The sequence below is a fragment of the Polistes canadensis genome, unplaced genomic scaffold, assembly GCF_001313835.1.
Source record: "Polistes canadensis isolate GaletaPanama2010 unplaced genomic scaffold, ASM131383v1 scaffold_4, whole genome shotgun sequence".
NCBI classification, from domain to species: Eukaryota; Metazoa; Arthropoda; class Insecta; order Hymenoptera; family Vespidae; genus Polistes; species Polistes canadensis.
This window is the reverse complement of record NW_014569551.1, coordinates 554,990-580,332: the sequence shown is the minus strand read 5'-3', so window position 1 is coordinate 580,332 and position 25,343 is coordinate 554,990. Positions and strand designations below refer to the sequence as shown.

The 25,343-nt window shown below is 34.3% G+C and overlaps 1 protein-coding gene across 3 annotated transcripts in view; it reads right to left on the bottom strand.

The window, feature by feature from the left end:
* Positions 1–25,343, bottom strand: part of LOC106787222 (hemicentin-1) — a 300,901-nt gene that overhangs the window by 247,820 nt on the left and 27,738 nt on the right. The window lies entirely within an intron of this gene.

Sequence of the window (25,343 nt, the reverse complement as noted above, 5' to 3'; positions counted from 1 at the left end):
GAAAAAGAAGATGAAGAAGAACTTGAAGATGCATATTGTATGAGATAATACGTGAGAAACTACAGGCCATCTTCCATCGTTTTCACGAGATATTTTACCGATAACTCGGTGCCGAAAAAAATCCTCATGTTACACCGAACAAAAGAATTTTGTCGTCACTAATTAAAAATATATTCGGATATTTTCAGGGATAATTAATTAGCCACCCCACGTTTTAAACTAGCTCTTTGCGCTATGTGACTTTTCTCCGCACCATTATCGCATCCTTTTTACGCGTTTTATATACCCACGATAAAGATGAGTTATTATTATTACTTTCCTTACTTTTGTTCTCTATGCTTTTACATCGACGATGATGCGCAAGAGACTCACTCGATCTTTCACCATAAAATTTTCATTAATATTTACATTACACTTTTAGGCCCAACAACGCGATACAAATCACTCGTAGAAATTCTTTAATAATTTATCTTTATTAATCTGCACAATTTTAAATCTATCAAATAAAAGAGTGAGAGAGAGAGAGAGAGAGGTCAGTAATATTAATTCGTACTTTTGTCCATGTTTGTATATCGATTTAAAATTTTACTCACTTATTCTGAAAAGCATTAAATTTTCGTTAAATCCAAAAGTAGAAGTAGAGTTTGAGAAGTAGGCGAAAGGCGGATGTGAGCACTTATCGATGGTTGGTTTTGGGCACGAAAACGCGAGGGTTGCGCAGAACGGAAGGATTGAGAAGAAGAAGAAGAAGAAGAGAGAGAGAGAGAATCGGTATCGAAATTGAGACGCGACAGTTAACCGCGTTATCTGGCAACAGCTGGCCTGATTGGTGGGCTTCGTGGTAGAGCCTGATGGTGGTGGGCTTCGTGGTGATGTTGGAGTTGGTGGTGTCGGCGGTATCAGTGTCGATGGTGTTAGTCGTACTGTTGGTAGTGCTGTCGGTGGTAGTGGTGGATGAGATTCGAAGCAGGAGGAACGACGTCGGTGAGGGTTTGCTAGAAGAGAAGGAGGAAGAGGGAGAAAGAGGAGGAAGGTGAGGGGAAGGGAGGATGAGCCAGGGAGCGAGTGAGCTATCTCGTGTCAGTAGGATGTTGCCAGTAACGGAGCCTATCTCCCTTCTTCGCTCTTCACCCTTCCAAAGGTTCCATCCAGGTGAGAGAACGCGTACCTATATGTAGAGGCTACGTAACGTGCACCGAGGGTGGGTTTAACAAGCGATCTTATCTGCTCAGATGAATGCCAGCCGGCCCTTGCCCTCTTCGCCCTGCACCCTACTGTTCCCTGCTCCCTGCACCTTGCTCCCTGCACTTTACGCCCTACCTACTCACTCTGGATCTCGATCCTATCTTCCTAGGCTGCTTTGCATTGCCCACGAATACGCGAATCAGAAAGCTGCGAGTCAAGCCAAGACTTTTTTTTTCGAATAATAAGAACCACGAGACGCTTCTGTTATAAAGAGAAAAGAAAAATGAAAAAAAAAAGAAAAGAAATAGGTATCAAAGAAAATCACTGTGAACTATTTGAAAATTTATTTAACATTTTATTTCGAATGGATCATAGATATGAATTTGATGATAAATATATGTTTTTTGTTCACTTTTCATGTTTTCCTCGTCGTCGTCGTCGTCGTCGTCGTCGTCGTAGTTGTCATTTCGAAAGCTAAGATGGAATGTCAGGAAGCGTCTCAAATAATAGAATACCGTCGTCTACCGCTACATTTACGAGGAAGTTATTTCAAACGATAAAAGACTTATAGAATGGTGCAGGAAAGCGTGTCAAGTATTTCTCTGTTAAATCGTTCGGTTTGGCAACAAAGTTGAAGTAAGAATATTTTTTTTTGTCCGTCTATCTGAAGTTCTATATTGTTAGACGCAGAAATACGTAGCATTTCTGATGAGAACAACGACACTTCTCCTTTTAACGAATACCTTTAGCTGCTTCTTCATCTTCTGTTTCTATCTTTCTCATCTTTTCTCTCTCTCTCTCTCTCTCTCTCTCTTTCTTTCTTTCTTTTTCTCTTTCTCATTCGTTCGTTTGCTGGCGCGCGCGCATTTTCTTTTCTTTTCCTTTCTCTCCTCTTTTTTATAACGCAAATTTCTCACCTCCTGTACATAGCGGAACGTTAACCAAGCCCATTAATCTCCAGCCACCCTGAAGTTTCTCGTTTCGGAGTGTACCCACGTGCCCGTTATAGTGGAGGAAGGACGGGAAGGTAATTAAAACATGAATAAATAAAGGTCGTGGCGTAAATCCCACGGTCATGGAAACGACCAAGGATTCGCGAATGAAAATGAAGAAAAAGAAAAGAGGAACGGGAAGAAGAAGTAAAGGGTAAATGGTATAAGAATTCCGAATTTGTTGGATACGGTTTTGACGAAGCCACATACGCAATGGGACCTAATTTTCAAACTACTACTTTTAATCTCAGACTGTTTTAAACTGATTCGTTTTAGGAATTAAACGTAGAACGCATTAACAGAATTGAATTAATTTAATCCGAAGACAAAATTCGGTATCATGATAAAATTGGGAGATAATGTTATTTATTTATTTATTTTTATTTTACGTTTGAGTATTACGTGGCGCGTTTACATTGTTCACATTGTGACATCGAAAAGTGTCAAAGCATCCGGATCGCATTACGCAATTGACGATGCACTCGGGCCCATCGAGACGTGTTAAAATAGGTGTTAAAACTTTTCAATAAAATTTAAAAAAATAAATACCGTTACCACTCAAATGGTTAATCCTTTTATCTTTTTTTTTTTATTTTATTTTATTTTATTATATTTAACAATTTAAAAACGTTGTTCACACAATTTTCATTAAAATGAATATTTCAACAACGATCTATTATCCAAACTGTTAACTTTGAAATTTCGTAGTAATAATAAGTTAGAGATCGAAGTCGTTTAGTATAAGACAAAGGGATGATATTGTCAATTCTAAGAGAATACTATTTCGTGATAGGTCGCAACAGCTGCTTTTGATCGTTTCCCATCGAGTTGTAAGACAAGGTGAATGACCTATGCCTGTATGGATAATCGATTCCTTCCTGACTCGCGGTAGATCCAATTACGATCATCGGCAAGTTAATGGAGTGGAAAGATGTTCGCTATTTCCGACGGTTCGATGAACAGCTTCCGAGACTGTTGAGACGTCTGTATTGGCCTTTATCATCAATCGGAAGATACAATACGTTCTAAACAATTGTCTTAATAATGAATAATTCCTTTATCAATGGTGTCTCCACATCCTCCGCTACCCACCCCTTCCTTGTTCGCACACGAACGATAAGACAGACAGTTTAATGAAAAAGATATTAGCGATTGATCGTTGCGCTGTTTTAATAAGAATCGTGCGAGCTTAATGTTACCGAGCTTTTCCTTCAAATTTCGATTAATAATGACCGGTACAAAACGCGTTCTTAGCTTATCAAAATTCAATCGGGATCGTTTTACGAACGAAGGAAGAGCTTTCCATGGACGGTAAGATACGGCTGATTCACTTGTCCTCATGAATATGTATAGCGTTGCTGGTTTCTACCTCGGTACGCCGCAGTCATCATTCTTAATAACCAGTATTACATGGCCGATCGTGCTATTGGATTCTCTCCCTTTCTTTTCTTTCAACGTAAAATAAGACATCGTACAACATTCGAAAATGATATTATCTTATTATCTACCGAATCGATTATTTTACTCGTGATACTATTTATATTTATAGCGTATAAAATGTTTAAGGTGAAAAAGGTTTTATGGATTTTCTCGAACCATAAGGATACTATCGTATCACAGATTTTATACAATTATTTTTCGGTTTTAATCGGCGAGATATAAACAAATGTTACAGATGTCTAATTTGTTTTTATGAAACGAGTCAAGTTAGATGCAAGTCGTTGCGATGATGACTACGAAGAGAAAGAAATAAGAAAGAAAAATCACAGCCGTGTCGGTCGTATGAGAAACGACTGAAAGAAAGAAAGAGAGAGAGAGAGAGAGAGAAAGAAACGAGAAACATGCATCGTGACGTTCCGTTTTAACAATGCTTTTACCTTTCTACCAACCAAAGGTGGTCCCTTCGCATTTTCCTCTATTCGTGATACTAACGTCATCGTTGTGTTTGTTGTGTGTTGCCCATCGTTCAAAAGTAACGAGCTACAGTTTTTATGTCTTACAATAAATATAGTCTTTCTTCTTATGCACGAATTTCTATGTTCTACATTCTCGTTATTTATAATGTTGATTCAGAAAAAAAAAGGCGTGAATAAACAAAACGCATTAAGCAAGAGTTGACTAAAATAGAAAGAAGCGTGGGTTTTTTTATTGAAAATACGTATAAATAATAATGGTCTATTCATAATTCAAGGTATTACTAAAATGGCTCAGCATCGAAGAAAATATTCTCTATTTCGATCTTTACGTCACTGGAGCAAACACGAACGTTGGTGTACCGTTATCCAAGGAAATTAAACGAGAAGAAATAATTATAGTCGCGTTTATTTATATTAGCATATATTTTAATCTTCTTCTATAAAAATATCATTCTTTTTTTATTCGAACGAGTGCATCGACCCATATTTTGTTACGTATATATATATATATAGCTCGAACGTAAAAAATAAATTTTATGGCGTCATCGAAAAAGGTTGCTTACGAAATTATTCCCATATCATTCCAAACCATAGAAATTCATTACAGAGATACGTTATATTTTATTTCTAATATTATTAAATAATAGCCGAAAAAATGGCTACGTTCTCTCTACGTGAATTAAAATCAATGAGCACGCATTAGCCGTTGTCCACAGTTATATTTAATATTCTACAAAATTCGTCGGGCGAGTTTTTTTTCTCTCTTTTTTTATTTTTATTCTTTTCATCGGCAAAAATTTTATTTTTGCGAAATACTGTGCGAGACGAAACGGAAAAATACGCTCGCTGGACAAAGCACAATAATCGTAATGCATTGAAAAATTGCGAAATTCATCGACGATCGTTGGGAACATTCCTTTCGGGATTAATCCATCTGGAAGACTTCGATATATGATTCCATCTACAATATTGTCATTGATCGTTCGAGATCGATTTGACTCAATATGTCTCATCAAATAATCGGTTTTTATCTTCGAGAATTATTATATCATGCGTGCGATTTTTTTCATAAATAGTTAGTTCGAGTTATTCATTACAGAAATAATTCTAATTATTTATCAATGAATTGAAATGTTTCATCATATTAATGATTTTTATTTAATAAAAATATAACACTAAAGTTTCGTAAAAAAATTTAAGATAAAGAAAATATTTAATTAAATAAAACGAGCACGAAGTATTCTTTCCTTTACTTCAGTAAAATGGCATTATAATATTTCGTTAAATTATAATTGACGTAATTAAGAGATAATCACTTTTTAATTATCTCATAAATTGAAATTCAGTAATTTTCATTAAATGTTTGAATCCTTTAAATACTTTTTCTGTATACAATATGAACGTCACTCACTACGAGTGCACCAACTTAATTAATATCGTTAACGTTACGTGTATACTTGATATTAAATAGAATAGATGTACAAAGGAAACAGAACAATTGTTATTGCTATCAAACACGTACATATTATAATTTGTAACGTGCATTACGAATATTTCAGATAACAATAAATTGATTAATAAACGGTATAGAAAAAGCATCATTAGAAAATTAATTGTTATTAAGAACTAATCGATTAAATGTTAAACTATCTTTATTATAAATTTTACGTAATAATATTCTGAGAGTGAAAGAGAAAATTCAAGAGGAAAGAAACTTAAGACGTAAATAACGAGGAGTGGTAAGTATTAAAAATGTGTGCATCTATTGTATATTTCTAGAAATATTGATAGACGATTTCGTTCTAAGAGTATCGCTAAAGAAATGTTATTTTTTATCTGTCACATTGAAGTGATACGAGTTTTAGTATGTGAGAATTTATTGTAGGATGAAAGAGACCGTTTTTCTAGACGGAAACGCACATTATTAAATATTAAATAAATAAATTAAAATTATAAAAAAAAAAATACATAATAAAACATATACAATATCATTGATATAATCATAAAATTTTTGTAAATAATTCACAGAAATCTATCATTTAAAACGAACAAAATATTGGTTAAATTAATCATTTAAAATTGACGTAATACCAATCAATTATGTTGATAGATTTATTAAGACAGTTGAGATCACAACATACCGGAAAGATTTTTTATCCAAAGAATAAGATTTGATGAAATATAGGAAGATGTAAGAGGTGGGAAGACATCGGTTCGTACGGGCTAGGATTAATTACATGTGATGTATTAATGAGCGATCGCGTTGCTTTGAATGGAAACTAACGTGTCCTATGGGTGCGCGAGTGAGAGTAATTATGATGGAGTGACTCGCAACTTTCTATGACGTGTCAGCGTTGGTATATCTCAGAGAACTTTACAGTTCTCCGTTGTATAACTGACTATGGTATTATGTTTTACGAAGAGTTAGAAATATATACATATATCATATATATGTTGTATATATGTTTCCCCTTTATTCCTAATAATCTTTTAATGTTCATAGTAAATTCATCGAGTTATCGAACGAATATATTATTTCAATAATCAATGAGAAAAAGTTAAGATTCGTAATGCAGGTACACTAATGCATACAAATATATAATATATCTACGTAAAAAGAATATTCTTTTAAGTATCGTAAAAAACTAGGAAATATGAAAATTTCATGATAAATCGTACGATTCATATAAACCTTAAGTACGTATCGTACGCTAATTGTTCGCTTTCTATCTTATTTTTTATTCCATGGGAAACAAAGAAAGAGTATTGTTCGCTCGTTGAACTAATACTCGAAGGAAAAGCATTTTGTTGCTCGTGGTAGTTAACGTTGTATTTTCTCCAGCGCAAGGTGTTCCTATTCTCCGTTCCAGCATTGCAATGTATTCGCGTGCCCAACGCAATGAATAAAAGGGCGAATAAAAAAGTAAAGCCGGCCAGTAGGGCAGAACCAATTATCCTCGTTAATTTTGTCCTTTTTTTTTCTAATATAAACTTGCCCTAAACAAACTTTTCTCTTTAAAATCTAGCACGTGAAGTTACAGCTAAAAAGACTACCTTATATTTTATTAAAAGAAAAAAAAAAACCGTCTATGTATATAGAGACGAGTGAATGGTTGCATTATTATGAAAAACCTTTCGATACTAAATAGAAAACTTTTATAGGATCTTTATAAAGTTTGCATAATATAAATAAATAAAATGATTTTCTCGTTTTAATAGAAATTCAACGATTTATGCAAGTCTCGCATAATTTTTAATTTACCTCGATTACCTATTATTAATAAAGATAATATTACATTGATAACATCATTATCGATTACGGAGTGGTTATGTGCACTGATCTCCTTCCAGATGAGTAGATCACTACAACATCGTATCAAGTTTTCGAACAATTCTCTCGCCTATCTATGCTTCTAATAATAATCTTAAATATATTGATTTACGAAACATAGATCAATTTTAATTGGATGCTATTTCCAAAACTGATCTTAAGTTACAATGGTCTCGTAATTATAACGATTAAAAATCTTGAGAAGAAAAATCGAGATTTTCCACGAGAAGTACATTTATGATAAAAATAAAAATCTAAAAGTTTCGTGAATGATGGGATGCAAAACGAGAGTCATAAGAAATATGGTATGTAGGTCGTATGCTGACGTTACTAACTACGTGCGAATATGGACGTCGACGGTCGCATAAGCGTTAGTATAAACACGATGCGAGGAATAGGAAAGCTCGGTGGTACTACGGTGCGTAGATACGTTATACGCAGATTATATGCACGAAGGGACGGCACGCACAAAACGGAGATTAATAACGCCGTAATTCGTTGGCCAAATATTTATTTCGTGTTTAATTAATCGTTAGCTTTTAATGGCCTCGCCCATATTTCTTGCTTGTTTGACCGTCTGCCCGTGCATCGTGGCTATTCTATTATAAATTATAGCGGAATACTATTAGGCGCCTCTGCTCCTGCCGCTTTTATCGGTGCTCCGCATGAATTACTAGCATCGACCTTATTCGTTCCATCGATCGCTTTTTGACAAAAAAAAAAAAAGAGAAAAAAGAAAAACAGAAGAACCGTCAAATAATTAATGTTACCGTGTGAATTAATCTCTGATGTTTGCAACGAGAATTTTTCCTTATTTCGATTTTATAAAGTCATATATTTCATCTTACGTATTTACCTGTAGTGATTATTAAAGATAATATAGGTACCAATATTAGTTTAAAAGATGTATTACTATATTACGATGAAACATTTACCATACGCGTTTGAACAAAAATCAAACATCCGTAACCGAAGGTTTATCGATAAGCTGAAAATCCTGTAATAATACGGCAACCAATGTAAATTGTATTTAACGGGAAGATTATTCTCGAATTGCGAACATGGTCAAATTATATGCCCTGATTGTATTTGAAAATATGTGTAAAAGGGTTCGAAATACAACAATGAAAAATACAAGATCGAGAAGTTATAGGTTTGTTAAAGAATTCGAGACAGTATCATAGTCCGGAAAGTCCTCCTTTACGTGGCGAAGTACTATGGGGCAACTACCAGGTCATAGTCACGCTAGCACTACTAATTGCATGTCCGACTAAAGTATATCACTATCCTGACTAGCCCTTATTCCCGCCCAGTGTACTGAATCCGCTCGTTTTGCTGCACGTACTATTCAGTATTCTTCTACTAGCTAGTCATTCTCTATTTCTCTCTTTCTACATAAGCTATATTCGTTTCTTCTTCTCTATCGAGCAAACTTCATCCTAGAATATATATATACACATACATGTATTCTTCTTTCGTATCACATTTCGTATATTTTCAAAGTCTTTCTATTACTTCCATGAAAACCCAATCTCTTCTTTATTCGGTCTGCGTACAATTTTTTTGTTAGGTGTAAAACCTAGTCTCTTTATCTTCTTTCTTCAAAACAATTTTCTTTACCATGAAAAATTTAAATATTGTAACTTCAATATTATAACAGTAACCATCTTATCTCGTCTTGTTTTTTTCCTCAGTTTTTGTTTATCCTTGCAATGACTTGGTAAAACAAATAAGGTTGTTATCGAGAAAAATTAACTATCGATCATGTTAATATGTTGTTCTTTGTTGTAAATAAAATTGTATGGTAAACCACTTTCCCATTTTTTCTTTATTTCTGTCTGTCTATCCGTCTATTCATCCATTTATCTTTCTTTTTCCATTTAGCCGCAAAAACCAATACAAATTGAATTTTATGAAAACCGCTACTTATCTTTGAACGATTACCGCATACGTTCTCGCTTTGTATTTTTTCTCTCCTTTTCTTCCATCGTTTTTTCAACATATGCACGTCCGTTTCATTTCATCGGTACATTCTATACACAAAACCAAACAAGCACACTCTATTTGACTTCGCTTAGATAGTTTTTCATTCTTTTCCTTTCATGCCTTTCTTAGATCTTTTCTACTTATTTAACTTATTCTTCAATCGATTTTTCCCATCCTCTCGGTTATTTTATATCTCGTTTCTATCTTTCCACGAACAAGCAACCCCCGTCGCCGATTAATTCACCGAGCAAGTGTGAACAATGCGAACGTAAACGTTTCCTTTTTCCTTCTTTTAGCGCGTTATTGGAAATCAATGAAATCATTTCTCTCCATTGGCCATTTTTTGTCCCCTATAGTCTTCGTTAAATAACTGTAGTAAAGGGAAAAAGAAGAAAAGAGAAGAAAAAAATAGGAAAGAAGAAGAAAAAAAAGAAGAAGAAGAAGAAGAAGAGAAAAAAAAACAAGGAAAAATGAAAAGAAAATAGAACACGAGCGAATGTATCGTACGTAAAAGCACTGAAAATGATTATAAACTGTCTCTTGCCTTTATTATCGCCGTCATCATCGTTATATCGGCTTTCGATCAATTTCGAATAAATTCTAGCAACAAACGCTACAATCTCATTTGCGTATCTATACTTGTGTACCCATATGAAGGTATACGCACACATATACCGTGTGTTCTCTTTCGATAACATATAATTCACGCTTTCGTATCGATCGTATTCAGCGATCCCGTGACGAAGAACTTAAGACCACTTTCTAGCAAGTTTTCACGCGAAAGGTCGTTGCTTTGGTACGTCTAACCTCAATACAACGATATATACATATATATTATATATATATATATATATATATATATATATCTCTCTCTCCCCTCTTTCTCTCTTTCAGTGCATTTATATTTATTATTTTCCGAATGATATTATTTAGAATAAGAAATTTACGAAAATTTCTGTTTTATTTAATATTAATTTTGCGAAGTACACACACACACACACTCACGTTTCGTATTTACCTAGGAGAAATTTATTAAAAATAAAAACGTTAAAGGAGTTTAGAAAGGTAAAGAGAGAGAGAGAGAGAGAGAGATTATCATGCGTAAAATTTGGCATCGCCAATTAGCGAAACATTTTCCAAGAGAGCGGCATCTTTCGCGTCTCGTAAGTCTCTCTCAAAAAAAATAAGAGAGAGAGAGAGTGAAGGGGGATGTAAAAGTTGAGAAGAGGATAGGTAGATGTATAGGGTGAATGGAGAACGTTCGCTCACGCGACACTCGCGCTGGTGCGTGCCGATGCACAGCCAACGCATACGAGTTTTAACGAGTGGCCACTCGACGTCGTACAGCTTTGTTAATGGTCCGCAAACCTACGCGCGTTACACGAACGTCTGAGTACGCGCGTCTGTTATTTGCCGTGTACGACCGGGTAGTAAAGTTAAAAAAAAAAAAAAAAAAAAAAAAAAAAAACTCGCTCGAATACCGAAGGAGGCCAGCGCGCGCTCGCCACTGCATTTAAATGCATCGAAAGAAAATGGAAAGAAAAAGAAAAAGAAAAAGAGAAGAGAAGAGAAGAAAAAAAAAATTGTGTTTAGTCCTGTGCTAGTCTGGGAAATTAAGCGACGCAATTACCGCGGATCGTAACTGGTAATTATATACATAACGGAACGGAAACGTCTAGCAATTTCTCGATTATCACGCACGAACGGGAACGCCTGGCTATTTTTCCTACTACCACCATCATCACCACCACCACCTCCTCCTCCTCCTCCCACGTCATCTTCATTTCATTTATTCTCGCTCGCATAATATTTTCTTTCACAAAGTGAGCGCAGATATTATATACTCGATGAATTAACAATAATTATAAATAAAGATTAAGTATCTCGTTCGAATATAAAGAACGAGATGATAATGAGAATCGGAAGAGATTGGAAAAATACTAACACCGTTGGTGGAGTAAGTAGATTGCACAACCAAACGAGATGGATTTATAGCGTGCCTCGAAATTCGCTCCAATGTTAACGTCCCTGAATTGCGGTATGATTGCACTCGTGACATAAGCCTACACGTGCCTGATTATGATGGATGAGGAGCCTGTTGAAAAATGTGTTAACCTGCCTTTCTACCTTTCATCGTCGCATCGTGTTATTTCAAGACTGAAGCTTTTTCAGACGTTAGAGAAAGAAAGACGGTATTCTCGATGTCTTAATTAGAAAAAATTTAGCGTACGGTTTCATTATCGATCGTTAAAGTGAATCGGAAATCTAACATTTATCTAGATAACCAATTATAAATCGAAGCAACGTTATTACTGCGAGGAAGTTCGATGCATGAATGTAAAGTCCAGGCGTGTAGTGATGCTAGGAAGTTTCTTTGGCGATGATTAACTAGTACCTTGTGCTATGTCGGAATAGGGCGACATGCTTCTCGAATGGGATTTCCGACTGACAGTAGCAAACTCATGGTAATAGTTGAGAGTCTACCTATGAGGAATCAAAGACAGGACTAAATAAAGGACGAATATAATAACTTAGAGGACTTATATCAGATATATGTGTATTTATGAGAAGTCAGTGAACCGATCTTCAATCGTATTTTGATCAAGGATCTTTGAATAGTTTCAAACATCGTGTTCACGCACGTCAACTTCATGATCCCAAGTAAAATCGATAAAGACTAATAATATGCTATTGATTCAGCGTCCTTCGGTTAACAAATTTTGCGTTTGTCAACTCAAACAGCTTAAAGGTAGCAGAGTCTCTCCTTCCTTTCTCTCTCTCTCTCTCTCTCTTTTTCTCGTCTATCGATCCGTAACATTTTCAAATCGATAATATTTCCCGTAAGACAAATATTAGGTTTCGATATTACTGAATTAATTGTTGAACATCGAGCTAATTGGTACCATAGCGGAATCAAGACGAGAGAAACACAGCATTCAGGATAAAATAACGTGTTTGCTTATCAAGCATTCAACAAATACTGATTCGAATCGTTACGTTTGGAAAGAATATCGCGGAATAACTCGTTTACGTTTTATCATCATATTCTATACAAAGAGGGAGTGAAATTTCTGTTAAAACATTATGGAGAAAGAGCAAACACCACTCGTCGTATTTGAGTTTACTTCGAAATGAAAATCTCGTATATTAGAGAAGCATCACATTTATCTGTCCAAATACACTATTTTCAAATGATTAAATTAAATGCTACGCGTAATTTTTTTTCCTTTGAAATAAATGGGAAGGAATGATCCTGCATAAATCCTTCCTGTCTTTAAGGATTAGTGACAAGTGTGAGACTCGCGTGCTATACAAATATGAAACGAATGAGAAACGCTAGGATTTGAATAACAAGGTTTCAGTAGGTTCACACGTAGCTTTTTAACCAAAAGCTACGTGTTCATTTCTACATGTTGAGATACAAGCATACTAGAAGCAATATTCTTATGACACGTTTAATTCTTATTTATGATATTATATAAAATTCGTATTTAAATTAAATTCTAAAGTAATTTTAATTGAACGAATGCGTCTAGAATAATACATATTATGAAAGAAATATGTATTATAAGGAGATTTTATATGTTTTTTAAAGTGTGTTACATCAAAGACATGTTCTTAAAATATCATATCATAGAAAGGGTCACATACCATTATTTCAGGATTATCGTTTAGAGAATGAATTTTTGTATATAACACTCGAATAAATTTTTGAGATAATATTTCCCAAATAGTTATGTGCACTAGTGGACATCAGCAGACAAGAGTAGATATAATAAAAAAAAAACAAAAATATCAAAGAAAAGATTTTGCAAGTTCGTTGAATAGCTTTCAAAACTCGCAAGAGGAACTTTTTATCCTGAAAATTCTGATTTTAATGAAACTTTGCGAGTATGTAGAGCACGTCGAGTTTGGTATAAAAACAACAAAAAAAAAAAAAAAAAAAAAAAAAAAAAAAATTTTTTCTTAGTCAGAAATTTATTTTGAGTGGGCGAAATCACATCTCCAAGTTTTTTTCTAACTTTTCCTTTTCTCGATGTAACTACCCGACCGTAAGGAATAGAAAGAAATGTTTTTATAAAACAATCGGGTGATGTTTCAAAACCTATTAGAGAGAGAGAGAGAGTACGGAAGAAAAATATATAAAATATTTTCAACTGTTGTAATCTACTTGATTATAAATACGAAAAAAAAATTTAGAAATATCTACTATATACAAAGTATCCTATGCAAATATTCGATTTTTTAACAGAAAAAAAAACAAACAAACATTAGTCGTTGCGCTTCTGATCAATATTTAAGTAATATAAATAGCCATAAGTATGTTCCAAATTTTTCTCTTCATTTTCATTAACCGAATATTGAAATTAGTTATCTGAATCTAATGACGCGTTCATAAAAATCAACAATTGGATTAAATTTTGCACAAATAGACTCGTTTAAGCGTAGAACGAATTTATATCGAATTAGAATTACGTTCCGACGAATCCGGCAATGCGCGCGAGCGAATACTAACCAAGCGAGAAGAAGAGAGAATAGGGAGAGAGAAAGGATTTATTGCCAGGTTACTGAGCCGTAAATGCAACCGGACGGGCGGAGAAAACCGCAGGAAACTCTGTCATTGCCCGTCGGTAATTTCTCTCTCTCTCTCTCTCTCTCTCTCTCTCTCTCTCTCTCTCTTTCTCTCTCTCATTCTCTCTGACTATCCCTCAGCCATGAACATTTTTTCTCTCCATATCGTTTCACATTTTTACCGATACACAGGGTTCCCGTCTATCGTTTTCTTGAATAAAGTCGCCATTGAAATATTATCAAGTAATGAACAAAATCTTAATTGACGTTATTCCAGAAAATAATAAAATACTAGATAAAAGAATAATTCAACGCTAAATTGTTATACCGTTGTATTTTTTTCTTTTTCTTTTTACTGCATCGATATTCTCTTCGTTTCCCTATTCATCTTTTGTTCTTATCCAAAATCACGAAAATAGTCTGCTGCCGTCTTCTCGTTCATAAAAATACGGTTGCAATTTCAACGAGTTTATTTTCTTAAAACACGATACAAAAACAAACAAAAAATAAAAAATATATCTAAGAGATAAAATGAAAAGGGAGAGAAAAAATGCAGATATCGTAAAAAGTAACAAAGAAAAATCTTGTAAGTAAATATCGTTATTGAGAAAAAATTAAAAGAAACGAATGAATAAATATTATGAGAGTTGCATGATTACACGCTTAGTCACGATTTAATGTACGTATAATTAAAGTCCAAGTTGATAGTAGAGGATGACGACATGGTGGTGGTGGTGGTGCTGATGGTGGTGGTAGGAAAAGTGTAATGGGGAGAACAAGAGAAATGCCCACGGCGTAGAGACAGGGAGAATAACCAGGATACTACGTGATGGTGTGTACTCTAAGAACCAGGACTAAAGTGAGGTTAAAGAGAATTTCTTTTCCCACCCCTTATTCCCTTTCCTCTTCCAGTATAAAATAATTGGGCTTTGCTTCGACCATGCCAGCAACGCTTCTCGTTTTCTATCTTTTCTTTTTTTTCTTTCCTTTCTTTTTTCCTTTTATTTTATCTTTCTTTTTTTCCTTTTTTTCCCCTTTTTTTACTTCTGATCTTTCTCTGTCTGTCCTTTTCGTTTGAGCTTTGTGACTCTCGGTACTAGACAATCGAACTTACTTACTAAAAAAAAAAGAAAACAGTAAAAAGAACTACTTTTTAGATTTGCGAAAAGTTAAAGGGGAAAAAAGAGGAAGATATGACAAGACACGATTTATTAATCTGTATTACGTATTGTATATATCACAGTATATCATATTCGAAATTATTTTTCTCGTCTCTAGTTGATTGTTTAAAGTAATCGTATGGAATACGTCGTCGCGTATGTTGGTATGGAATACCTATATATGTAACTGCATATCTTTCCTAGCTTCTCCCATTTTCTCTTTTCGTATCAACGATGAATATACAACGACTACGATATTAGCAAGTGAAACGACGAATGTTAGTCTTCTTTGAATATTTCGTGAAAGCAAAAGGCAAATGTGTACATGGTCGGTGCCACCTACGAAGACTTAACTTGAGATCAAAGACATTAGTCTTAATTATTTGACACAATGAATTCTAAAAATGAGTATAAAAATTTAACAAATGATCGATCTGCTCGAAATAAATAATATTTCAATAGAAATGGAAAAGAGGATGGATCGTGAATACTTATTATTGTTTAAATATAATATGTACATTTAACGGAAAAAAAATTCCTGAGAATGAGAAGAATGAAGGAACGAACGAATGTCCTACTTTTTTTTTAATCGAATAGAGGATGTTTGTTCGCGTTGAGAAAGATATGAAGACAAAGTAGAAAGTTGCTTCTTTTGCGAATAGAAAAGAGAACTAGAGAAATAAGGTCGAACAGTCCAACAAGTGTCACGTATTACGTGCGAATGTAGGATATACAAAGAGAATGCTAAGAACACGTTAACAAGTCCACGGCTTTAACGAACGAAAGGTAGGAGGGATGTTCCAACGAAATAGCTCTGTAGTACTCATTCTCCGTATTCACTTAGTTTCTTTTACACGAGTAGAAAAATGGAGCGTATGCCTCGAACGAAGACAGACTCCTCCTCGCGAACGAAAAAGAACTTTAATCAGAGTCGCTCGCACCCTAGTTACTGCCAAGTTCTTTTTTGTAACTGACTCGAGATTATACCGGGTGTCCTCTAGCCAAGTCCATGGATCCGTCCAAAAAAGGACAATGTCGAGCTGGTTAGGCACAATGCCTTTTATATCACTGAAAATAGGTACACGCTGTGAAATAATGGCGTCATCTGAGCGGACAACGTCCTTGACACTTTCATCCAAGATACTTTTTACGCATCTACGATCTTATCATAGAAAATCTTTCTAGATAAATAGTCAATTATGCCAAGACGTTGCGATAATTAAAGTTTCTATTTCTTCCAGAAACGTCTAGATATTATTCCAACCTTACGTTTCCTTTCGTCAACAATTTATTTCTTTATCCTATCTTCTTTTCTACACTTTTTCTTCTTTTTAATTTTTCTTCTCTCCATCAAAAACATTTCCGTCTCCGTACCTTACTCCTCGTTAATTTATGCATGCATACGTTTACCTAACTTCGCATAAATCTTTCTTCCAAAGCATGAATTTATAGCCGTGTTCTTTCTTTTCTCATTCGCATTTTGAAATGTATTCGACGTTTTACGATTAAAAGCGGAGAAAAATGAATTAGAATTTATTCATTTACGGATGAAAGAAGTCATATCTATTTCGATTTTTCTTTTACGTGAGAAAAAAAAGAAAAAAAGGGAAAGATCGTATAATTTAACCCATGTACATGAGTTAAAACACTTTGATAACAGTTCCTTCCTAAATTTCAACAAAAACAATAGATATTTATTCGCATATTATTCGCACAAGCACTTTCATCCACAATAGGGAGTTCTCATTAGATTAGGGAACACTATTTAAGAGCTTAATCATCGTAGAAATGGTACTATACAACCCGGATCACCCAGTACGTACTCTTGGGTCGGGTGTAATGCGAGGGTGGAAGAGCTACGAGTGCAATAAGACGAGGACGAGTTAGGGTAGACAAGTGGAGCTGAGATCGTTAATCAGGATCTTATCATTAATAAAGTTCCCTTTTGTGATTCCATTCTCACGCGTCCTTATCGTTTCCTTTGCAAAAAGCCTACTAACCAACCATCTGAACCATTTTCAAATCATAAATAACGATACGTCTTATAACTTCTAGTAGACGTTCAAACTCTCTTAAGAAAAATAAGTCTTCGTTTCTTGTACTTTAATTTATCTATGCGGGACTCCTAAATATAGAACACAAATATTCTTCCATACTGTTGTTTACGAGAATGACTCGTATTGAACTTTGCTTCGTTTAAAAATAAATGCGATGAAATTAGTACAATAAATTGTGTGTTTAATCAAATGTAATTAAGAATTAAATAAGAACGGACATTAAAATCATCAACTTCTTGAGAAACCATAAAAGTAGACGGCGTCAGCATGAAGAATGATACAGAAGAGGTTAGAACCTATTGTATATTTCGTAGTATTCGACTCGGGTTCGCTTATAGCCAACGTAGGAAGAACTTCGATTTATTTTCTTGTCAGTAACTCAATTACAGTTACCACCATATTTCCTTCAGGAAAGTAGGTTACATTTATTTTAAAAGAAATGCCTCGTTAGATCTGTTGTTATGTTTACGATAATCAATAAGATAACTCATACTCGATTCGAAGCAAGATTAACATTAAAAAAAATTGCATTTGCGTTAGTGGAAAAATAAAAAGATAGAAGAGTAATTTATCTTATCTCTGAATATTTAAATAATATCTCGGTGAAAACTTTTCAATCTTTTTTTCTTTTTTTTTTTTCCTTTTTTTATTTATCTTCCTATCTTTCTTTTGTAGGGCGTTTGTTACGTAAGAGTTTCTTCGTCAGATGTGACCGAGAAACGTGTGCACGTCCATGCACGCTACGTGCTATTTGACCCAAGAATCGTCGTGAATTCTCCAAGGGGTGGTCTACTTTTCTATCCTCACCTCCTACCTACCATTTCACTGGTCAAACATTTCGTTTGATTCTTTCCTTTGGCAAAACGATCGCACTGTGGGCTGAGTCGGTAAAATATATTTCATGGCGATCTGGTGAGACGTGTTCTACAGCATCGTTATTTTTTTCTCCCTAAGTTTTCTTCCCCAAGTCCTTTTCCTCTTGTACTTTTCTTTAGTGCCGTGTCCCTTTCAGTAATTTTATCGAGTCCCGTATTCGATGTTATCGTAATGTTACTTCGGTGTTTAAAGAAAATTAACTTTTATCGTACAGACTTTTAATTCTAAGCTTGATTTTCTCGATCGGACTGCAAATGGTTTAAATGGTTAGAAACGAAAGTGTACCCAAGATGCGAACGATCTCAACGTGAACTTTAGCTACAGCTACAACTTTAATTACACGAATATATAATATATATGTTTTCGACGATATATTCGGAAGACAAATTTTTCTCTTCTCAAAAAAAAAAAGAGAATCTTTATTTCCAATTTTTTCTGTCTTTATTTCTTATACAGACATATCAATTAAATCCTCTATTTCAAATCTGCAAACGTAAATGATTTTGAATGATCGATGATAAATAGAAAAAGGGACGTTCGAAAATGAAGAAATGCTTTACGACAAATATATAAATCGAAATAAAGTGACATTCGGAATTTTATTCACAAACACCTTAGATGTTTCCAATCGTGCTCGAGGTAGGAGTCAGTTGGTCGATATATCAAAACGAAAATCAACTCATAGTGGAAGGTGCGCGGGCGCACTTATACTCTATCGTGTCAACATCGTTCTCCATTCGAAAGCAGAGACGTTCGAGCCGGTCCTATCTGTCAATAACAGGCCACGCGGTGAGCACCGCACGAACAGGTATGAGGATAGTGAAAAGGGTGCCACTTCTATATAGGATATCCTCGATAAGTCAGAGAGAGATAGAGAAGTTGGAAGCAAGAGAGACGGAACTACCTTCGCAGGATGCCAAAATCGTCGCTTAAACATGACGCGCGCAGACTTCAGTCAAACTACCAGATTGCAAGGGGATCGCACGGACAAACGCCTTCCTCTATACAAAGAGAGAGAGAGAGGGAGAGAGAGAGAGAGGGAGAGAAGCTTTGATAATATTCGATCGTTCGTTCTAGCCAACGATGTACGTTCGAATTTACGTTCTATTGGTCTAGAACCACCTTTGAACCACTTTCTAATCTTACCCTTCGTTCCTCATCTCCGATCGTCTCTCTCCTACGATATGCTGACTTCTCAAATCTTGTTACTTTTTCAAACTATTCTCTTTCCCTCTTTATTTTTTTCTTTACTTTCTTTTATCAGGTTGATAAAATTATACTTGTAAAATCTATCTTCTCAAATATTGTACACGTTCGATTGTTGTAGAAGAAGTTTCTACCGCGATTTATGAAAAATGTTGTATTCGAAAATTTATGACATTTATTAAATTAATATTACGAGCCGTTTTGTATAAATTTCATAATTATGTGATATCATATCTATGAATAAAATACTTTTTGTATTTACCATAGCCACAGATGGTATACATATGATACATTAAATTGACACAATTGATCGACGGTATTAAACAAATATGACAAGTTTAAACGAACGTATTAAATTATATCTCCTCGTAACAATATAGAACGTTAAATTTTAATGACGAATTCGTAGGATTCTCTATGATTGACCCATCACTTGAGGAGGCAAATGGTCGGTTACTTCGAAGAAGAAAAAACAAGATCATCGGGTTAGACTGCTCGAGGAATTCTTGCCCTAGCTCCATGTATTCCAAGTATTTCCTTCTTGTTTTTATTATACATACGTTTATACGATCGACGTCGGATATCCGAAAAGCCGTTTACGAGCGAAGAAAGTCATACGAGGAAAAATGTCTCGAAAATATTTTATCGTGTCAATTTTCTTATTTCACGTGCTAGGCAAGATGATATCGGAGATTTTTAATAAATGAGATGTTCGAATCAAAATAAAACTTTTTTAAAATTTATTTACGTAGTAACGAGACGTTAACTTTAACTAAATTAGAGAGATAGAATTCGTTTAAATAAAATTATATTATTGTTCGATGAAATTTAATAATTATTTTTACAATCAAAGTTTAAGTTTATTTGTTTCCTGTTATTATTTTACTTCGAAAATATTATTTGTCCCAACGAAATATTTTTTCAATTTGGTATAAACAGATTTTGTGACAGTCAAGTAACAGAAATATGGGTACACGCCTATTGTTCTTGGCTACACAATCGTGTACTCTTCCTGCAACGTTTCTTTTGACATAGCATGCACGTAAGCTCGACCGTGCTTGTCAAATTATTTTATATTTGAACTAATACATATATAAAGTATTCACGAGTTTTCAACGAGTATAAAATTATTTTATTTCATAACTGTCGGAAATATCATTTGTAAAATTCGAAGGATGAAACGTAAGGTAGAATGGACCATACGTTCTTATCACAATGGTTACGTTTTAAAATTACCTACCGTTTCTTTCGGTTTTTTCATATTAAGTGGCCCGATGTATTTGATTATCTTTGAAGACGATATGAGATATACACTTGGAGACGAGATTTAAAAAATCTATTTTCATCATATCAAACCATTTTTATTTTAATAGAAAATTCATATGAGAGTCAATATTCGAGATGATTTTGTCCCGTTTGATTCTTTCGGTCATTAGAGATTTGGAAAAAATAAGTATTTATATCTATATATATATATATGGATATGGAAAAAATAAGTATTTATATATATATATAAGTATAATATATAGTGTTAACAGTTAAACGAAATAACGGGGTAAAGCGATTCATTGTTTCTTATAAATGTGACGAACAGAAGAGATAAAAATGAAAGAAGAAAAAGAAGAAGAAGAAAAAGAAAAGAAAGAATAAGATAAAAAAAAAAAAATAGAGAAGAAGCGTGAGGTTTTTCGCGAGGCAAGCTTATCTTTTTTCGCTTGAAAACGACAAGTGGAGGTTTACATACGTCGTTATTGTCAGGGTAATTATCCATGCTATCCTCTTTTCCGAGCTTTACGACACCCCCTATAAAGGGAGCTGACTGTGTGCTTTTACCACCTCAGGGGGCGTGTCGTGCGGGACGTTGCTCGTTCGGGCAATAAAAAAGCGTAGCACCATGTGATCGAGGCAAACGATCCTACATCGGCTTACTCGGAAAAGAAGAGAGAAAGAGAGAGGGAGAGAGAGAGAGAAAAAAAGAGAACGTTACAACATCGGTGAACCACTGTGGATGTTTTTCCCCGTTATACATAATGTTGCTACTGCTGCTGCTGCTGCTGCTGTTGCCGCTTCTTCTTCTTCTTTTCCTCTCCGCCTATTCGCTTCCGTGCCACCGATTTACTTCTTTTCATCTTGATAAACTTTATCAAACTATCGTGAAACTAAAGTACACTAGATTATCCTTTAACACTTAATACAACTTCATCTTCTTACCGATTTGTTAACGTTATGAGGTTTTCACGTTTTCTTAAAACTTGTTTTGCTTAAAATCATATAAAGTAAAATATTTAATAAACGAAACGTTTGTGATGTACGTTGTTAGTATTCGTTGAACGTTCATTTTTCGATGTGTTGTCACGATCAAGCTTGAGCTGTTATGAATTGGTTAAGAGGTATAGGTTGCTTCTAGGCGTTAGGATTCCTTGATAAACAGCAGCGACAAACGCTTGTCCTAAACGAAAAATCAAGAAAATATATCTACTAACTTATTGCATTCGATTGAGAATTATTTCAAAAGTCAAATTGTATAGAAATATTTTTATTTATATTCTATCGAAGATACATTTTTATTATCATTACAATCGTTGACGTAACAATGTATAACACCGAGCATATTATTTTCATACAAATTATTAATTACTTTTAATATTCCACTTTTTAATCTTTAAAATAAAGTAATTTTCTCCTAGTTATTATTTTTCACATTCCAAATCGGAATAAATCGGATCGATTTAATGGTGAGAAATGTGGGACCAAGTATATAGAATGAAATGCGTTTAAGGGGATATAAGAAAGCAAATACGACCTCTGTTATCTTTCGCGAAGAAAGACGAAATATGCGCATAGATTTGCCTAATGTGCGGTAACTTTCCTTATAAAATCAAAATTCCATTCGAATGTCGATCCCGTCAACGTCAAACGAAGGATTACATAACGTTGTAAAAGCTGTATACCGTGTTCGCGGATGCTTTGGGCAAACACAATCACGGTACGAACTATTTTCGCCTAGCTTGCTTGCAAAACGGATCTTCGTATACCATCGTATACGTTTACCTGTAAATGGATGGGATGCATGGATGACGTTTCGATGCATGACTGCGATACGTTGAAAATTATTCATGACTGACTTTGACGTTATCAAAAGGAAGCAAGCAATTCTACCTCCTAGTTCTTTTTAATTAATCACATATAGACAAAAAAAACACGTTTATTTGTGTTAATATTCTTTAGTGTACACGTATGTTTGATATTCGACGAAATATACTCGAATAAGGCGAGTATTATTGCAAAAATATCTATACAACTGGAATTTTTTAATATATTTTCTAAAATTGAAAAACGAGATATTTTATTTGCTGAACAGACAAAAGTTTTACACGCGTTCTGTACACAGGACAGGTATCACGTGGATTCACTAATTTATGCATTAACGGAGCGTAAAGACTAATTATTGAATACCAATCGTGAATTCCTGCAAACCCTGCGTTAATATGCGTAATAATGTACAGACGAAGCACGGGTGCTGACTATCGATGTTTAATCACCAAATCAGCGTAACAAGTCGAAATTCGACTCTAACACGAGTTTATCAACGAACCGTACCACCGCCGATGTTGCTGTTGATCGATGCGACGTCATTCGACGACTGCGAATGTAAATTCATCGAATACACTGGATACAATACAATATTGATATTTGCGCACTCTACTACTGCCCATTTCAATTGATTTTTCTATCGATATATTATGTGGATACGAGCTAATCATTCGTTAGTAATTTTTATTTATATCCTTCCAATGAGTACGTGGACTAAACTAATAATTTTACCTATACGTGTCTGTAATATCTATCTATGGGATGGCATCATTGATTGAACCATTGGAAGATGATAGATACGGATCTCGATGGTTCTAACAATACCCTTGTCGATCTCATATATGTCATATATTGTTCGAATGACTGGTAGGAAGCTTAATACGCACGTTGCTATACAAGTAGATCATCTAACTTTGAGACTTTATGAAAATCTCATTGTATCTATTTGAGACTTGCATTATGCGCTTATCACCGATCCAACTGGAATGGCAGCACCATTACAAATAACTCGAAACACGAGGAAGCGAATAATCGTTGGAAAGTCATAAAGAGCTTTTCGAGATAACGACAAATAGGAGGACACGCCCGTTATAGATCGGAGTTTTGAAAGGAGGAAGGGACAGCTTATTAAACTCTCTGCAAGCGAATGGAAGGGCAAACAATGCGAGATAGGATTGTGTTAGCTCATATATAGCGTGAGCAAGCACACGCGTTCACGTATACAAACTTAGTCTAGCACACGTATGTGTAAAATAGGAAAGTAGAATCGTGAGGAAGATATTAGTGAGATACAACGAGACGATAAGAGTTAAGCCTAAGGCGGTACGCGAAAATGCAACATTGCTCCAGGAGGAATAATATGCCAAATACAGGCTATGTCTTTGCATTTTGCTTTGATTAATTTTATGAATAACCATAATATTTTCATATCTTTTAAAAGTCGGGAGACGATAATACAAAGGATGAAAGATTGTCTTATGATTTATTCAAATAATATCAAAGATGTAATATATTTAAATAAAATTCACGATACTATACTTATATATACATATACTTCATGTGAATTGCTATATGTTTATACTTATATTTTTATTGGTCTCAAAACTCATTTATAATATGCCGTATTATATTTCTCGATTTATACATCGACCTTGATATTAGTTTTTATAATATCACTTTTATGTATTTGTCGATACGCGGATGACATTAAAATTTTACTTATTATACGATAATTTATTTATGTAATATCGATGAATATTGTAATGATGAAAATATTTGATGCTTCTACGAGCAATTAGAAACAAGATTGAAAACGTAAACTATAGCATATGTAATAGGAAACATGTGTTTTCCCAAGGGTTTTTTATCGTTTGGTCGGTTTTGATGATCAGAAATATAGGATAACTGGTAACCATCTCGTTGTCCCATAGCGCTGCATATAACGTTTGCAGATAGCAAATCAAAAATCGTCGAGGGCACTTCAAAATCAGTGATAGTAGATATTCATGAATCGAGCCTAAAGCTTCATGTTTTTGTTATATAAATACGTCGACTATATTAAACGAATATCGATTCAGCGTTATTGCGAAATTGTCCACGTGGATATGAAACTGTTTGACATCCAATTTTGATCTTTAAACTAACTCTTTCGTTAATATGATTTTGCTAATACGAAACGTATCTTATCAATAATAAATACTTACGAATAAACTATTAACTCATATATGAGAATTATTATTGGCAATATAATGAAAATTTACACATCATCCATTTGCCAAGGATATTTTATTATTTATTACAAAATTTTACCTGTCGTTATAAAAATAAGCTAATTGCATATCTCATTTGCATTTATTAAATTATTCGATCGTTCGTATAAATGTCAACGTTCCAAAGCGTTAAATGGTATTTTGCCGGGATTTTGCTAGAATGAATATTAATCGTTCTATCAGAAGCTCAACACGTAGCATTGTTAATATTGATTCGTATGAAGATCGAGTTACAGTGGTCTCGATAAGGACCAGTTCACATCGCGAGGTAGGTTAAGGAAGAGTTACGGCTACGTGATTCTAGCTTCTAACATATTCGATCGATAGTAGTTTGTACGTATTTGATAATGAGAAACACATTCCCATAAGCGATAACGATTTTGATTGTACAAACAAATGTGGTAGATGAGTTATCATGAAAATTATGTTGTCCTCAAATATTATTCTTCCATAATGTTTGCAAAGATTGGTTACTCTTTTTTTATGAATCAATCGAATATGAAAATATAATTAAACGTAATTTCAAATAATTTAATGACGAATGCGGTTGCTTACATTTATAAATCCTAAAATGTTGCATTAAACAACATTTAATAAAATGAAATCCCTATGTAATAAAATAGAAATTCTGTTCGTATCGAACGAAGCTCGACATGAATATTTTTCTTTTACCGTTTTCACCGATCGATCGAGCACACC